Below are 4814 nucleotides of genomic sequence, written 5' to 3'. Positions count from 1 at the left end.
AGGAAGAAAAAGAGAGAGGTGTAACACGGAAGCAAGGAAGGAAACATCCATTATGAAACAAATAAGCTGGTTCCAGTCACCCATCCTTTCAAGGGTTAAAATTCCATTTGAAGTTTTAGTGGAGGAAAGAAAGTTATGAATAACCAAATTCAGCTCCACATGAAAACCATAAAGCTGAAAATGATCCACATTTATGGTGTCTGGATTACTTAAAATACGTGTAGTAAACAGAACATGGGTAAGGCTGGCTTTCTGCTCATCCGCCATGCCTGAAACCTCCATGAGCGTTAAAAATATTTTTCCTTCCGTGACTTCCTGTAACTCAGCACAGCATATAACCAAGTCTCGAAGGCAACACCTCCCCATCACCTAAAAATGTTGCTACTTCCACAGTCTGTACTAAAACAGAGCTCTTCAGTGTTTTCAAGAAATGGTCATTGTCGAGTAATTCTTTCGCACACACACATGGGCTCTTCTTTAATTGAGGAAGTAAAGACTAGATTTTGCCTATTCACAATGTGCTCATACAATCATTTCTCCAGCAGGATCACAAGAAAGGGCACATGCAACTCCAGTTCTGAATGTGGCTATCACTATACAGCTCCCAGCTGCCCGCCCATCTGAAGGCTACGAGTCTCCCTGGGGTTTTTCTGGATTACCGTGTGGCTACGTGCAATGGCCCAGTCATTTCACATTAATCCCAAATTGGAATTCTCCAGGAATATGGCACGATCCCCTTGGGCTTCCTGAAAAACTCCCACCAGGGAGTGGTGACTCCAGAAACAAAAACAAAAAACAAAATCCCACAGGATCAAAATAAGACAATCTCAGAATGGTTTTTACATTCCTCTAAACCTTAGGAACAACTGCCCCTCCTAAAACCTGCTGCAGAACCGTAAGGAAATACCCTTAAGATGCTCTTAAGAGGTGGGCCTGGTGTGGTGGCACAAACCCTTCATCTCGGCTCTGGAGGTAAAGGCAGGCGATCTCTATCTACTAGGCCAGTCTGGTCTACACACTGAGTCCCAGGCCAGCCAGGGTTAAAAGACCCAGTCTAAATAATAATAGTATTAGAAAAGAAAAAAAGCGAGAGAGTATTTTAAAGAGGAGAGTCCCCAAGTAAAGAAACCCTGAAAACAGTTCCCTCCCCAAGGGGACAGATTATCCCCAGAGGGAGTAGTTACCTGGGCAGGTTGGCAGGTAGAAGGAACAGGTCCCTACATGACATCAATCTCACTGAACACTATCAACCCTTCCACATTCAATTCAAGCCACAGAGCTAGATGGCCCTCACCTTCCCAAGCAAGAAGCGCCTCGGAAAGAAGTGGACACCTCCTTGTTAATTGCCCCCAAACGGTGAAACTTCACATCAGCAGCAGGAGCTGGGTTAGGGCAGTGAAGGAGCAAAAGAGGAAGGGGGTGGATGCCGGGAGCGGAATCTCCGTGATTTGCCAGAGGAAACCGCACAGGCTCCAGACAGCAGAAGCGCCAGGATTTCCATGCAGCTGCCACGACAGGTGACCGGGCCGCTTTGCAGACGCCCCGCACACCCGCTGGCTGGCCCGGCTTGGCTGAAGGTGGGGAGAGCAGGAAAGGGAAGGAAGGAAGGAAGGAAGGAAGGAAGCAAAGGAGAGCCGCCCCGGGACCCGGAGGCCGACAGAGCAAACGAGGGATGTGGGGGAGGCCGGGCCGGTGCAGCCCGTCTCCCCGGGAAAACCGGTAGAAGGGATTTTTTTTTCTGTCTGCACAATTAAGGAGAAGGGGAAAAAAAAAAAAACATGGCTCCGAGCCAAACGCCTTCTGATGTACACACGCACGCCCGAGCTCCTCGGTCGGCCCAGTTCCTCGCACGCCGGAACAAAAGGCGAGCGAGCGAGCCAGGCGCGGGCCGCCCAAGCTGGGGGTCCGCTGAGGAGCCCCGCGCCGGCCGCACCCCCCCCCCCCACCGCCCAGCACCTCGCCGTCCCGGTCCTCACGGCCGCCCATCCCAGCCTCACCTCCCTAGCGGCCGTGGCGGCGGCCCCGTGCCTCTCCGCCTCCGCCTCCGGCAGCCCTCGGCGCCGCCGCCGCCGCCGCCGCCTCCGCCACCTCCCCCCCACCCCCGCGTCTCGGCCGAGACTCCGCCTCCCTCGGCCGCCACCGCGACCGCCAGTCGGGCTGGGGGGGGGGCATGAGCACGTGACCGCGCCACGTGACCCGGCGCCTCCCCGGCCCGCCCTCCCCGAGCGGACCCGCGGCGGGTGGTGCTGCCCGGTTCGCGCGCGGGCGCGGGCGCTGGAGCGGGGTGCGGTCTCGAGCCTCCCACGCGCCACTCGACGCCCGAGACTCCGGCACCGCCCGCGTCGCCCGCCTCCGCCACGGCGCCTGGCTTGGACCACTCACCTCCTCCGGAGTCCTCCCAGGCGAGCTTGTCAGCGGGGGCCGGAAGTGGACATCACGCCGTCTCTTACCCAGACAGTGCCGCTGCAGAGCGCACAGCGGCTTGTACTATGAGGAACGTGGCTCCCCTGGAAACAGTCATTCAAGCGTCTTCGGCGGTGCTGCTGTTGTCACGTCAGTACCCCCTCCAGTTGCTTTCAGGGAGAAACGAATCCCTAGCGTCATTTTAAGTCACACAGGCACAGCCTTTACTCCCCCACACACACACACCCCGTTAAGTTGACGTGCTAAGAACGGAAACTTCAGCCATCCCTCGGTTTTCCACCGTTACAAAGAAGACGTGGCTGGGTGTAGAGAATGCGTGGTTGAAAATGTAAAAATAGACAAGATCGCATCTTTCCTTGAGGCAAGGCTAAGAACAGTAGACACGCTTCCCAACTGTTAGGCACTGTTTTCTGAGTATCAGGGGCAAACGTGGAAACCATTTTACGGTTTTGCGTGTGTTCGTTTGTTACCGACGGGGTCTTCTCTATGTAGCGTAAGCTGGCCTCAAACTCAATTTTCCTGCCTCTTGAATGCTGGGATTTCAAACCACCATGCCTAGCCAGTTCCTATTTTAAAAATCTCTCCGCTAATTCTATCAGAAGTCTGAGTAAGAGTCCGTTGGGTTTTAAGAGTGCTAACAAATATTTTTAGTTTCTGTTTTTGAGCCTAGGTCTCACTATGTAGCCTGGAACTCTCTGTAGACCAGGTTGGCGTGGAACTCATGGAGAGCCACCTGCCTGAACAACACGGTGTTCTTTGTAATGTTATCACTCTTCTGCTAATACTGTATATTTAGTTTTACTATCTTTTTTGTCTTCTATGCCTCACCCCACTCCTTACCCCTTAAAGAACTATTGTCTTTCATGACATTTTCAGGAGCAAGATGGGTTGCTTAAGACCTTCAGCTTGGGTCTCACCTGGGGGCCCTCTTATAGCAATCTGTTATGTCGCTGTGAATCTGCATTTTGAACTTTAAAACCCTTTCTAATTATGGAACGAATAGAGTTGCCTTCTATTTAGAAAACCTGGGGCAACTGGGAACCATTAGAAGGAAGATTAGGCTTGGGAACCCTTCTTCTGGCCTCTGAAATCTTGTGTTTAAAATGCTTTTTCACTATTAGAATTCTAGTAACAGTGGGAGAAATTTAACCAATATACAATAACCGCTGAAGAGAGTTACTCCAACGAGCTCTTGCTGGCTCTGTTAACTGCCTTTCCCTTGGCTCCAAGTTCAAGTGTGAGAAAGACTTCTTACCATCCTGACCAAATCCCCCATTAAGCAGTGAAGAATGTATGGCATTTCTTTGAACATTACACTCTCTTTCTTCTCCCCTGGGGGGAGTCACACAGTGAGCTCAGAGTTGACCTGGTAGTCCATGTAATTAATAGTATGATGACACAGTGGGGCCTAAGTATTGTGTACTCTTCCAGTGTGTGACTGAGCCTCCGATGGGAAGAGCAGGATGGTAACCACCACTGCACCACTGCCTGACCCTAAAACTGGTCCAGCAGGCACAGGGGCTCTGCAGTTATCCACAGGTAACTGGTTGATCTGTCTTTACCTCTCCATCTCTTGACACCCTCTCACATTACTGAGATACCCAGATCCTGGAACCCCAGAGTTCCTGCCATCGAGTCTCTTTCCTTTCTCCCCACTCCTAGACTAGTATGTCTGTGGTACCTCCCCGCCCTCCTGGCTGTAACAAAATTTAAAACCCAAAGAATTTGCTAATTGAACCCTTCAGCCATCAAAGTACTTAGCACAGACACATGGAAACTGGATCCTGGACATCAGGAGATGGTAAAGGAGCCAGAGCTTTTGGAGAATAAGATACAAGTCTTTCAATGTGTTCTGAGAGCCAAAAATGTTTGTGCCAACTTAGACTTCATTACTGGAAACACAGCATGCCTCACAAAGAATAAAATGCCTACATCCCCTGGGCTGCCCTGAGCTAAGCCACAGCCATACAACACCCCTACCAATTCTGGGTGCTACCAGTCACATATACCCAGTACTGAGGTAAGTGCAGGGTTAATGTCTTATAATACTATAAACCATTCACTAGTCTTATAATGTCTGTTTTCACAAATAGCAGTTAAGGGCAAGAATGTTTAACCCCAAAGAAATGTAAACTTTTCTAGTGACAATGTGCTTGAAAGTCGCCAAGGTGGGAATGATATTCCAATGCCTTATCATTTACTGAGCTCCTACTCTGGACCAGGCTTGGTCCAGAACAAAAGTTTTGTGGCCTTGAGTCAGATAAGAAAAGATCCCCTAGCCGGGCGTGGTGGCTCACGCCTTTAATCCCAGCACTTGGGAGGCAGAGGCAGGCGGATTTCTGAGTTCGAGGCCAGCCTGGTCTACAAAGTGAGTTCCAGGACAGCCAGGG

This window comes from Mus pahari, chromosome 21 (genome assembly GCF_900095145.1).
Source record: "Mus pahari chromosome 21, PAHARI_EIJ_v1.1, whole genome shotgun sequence".
Taxonomy (NCBI): Eukaryota; Metazoa; Chordata; class Mammalia; order Rodentia; family Muridae; genus Mus; species Mus pahari.
The sequence above is the reverse complement of the archived record's forward strand: the minus strand, read 5'-3'. Positions refer to the sequence as shown.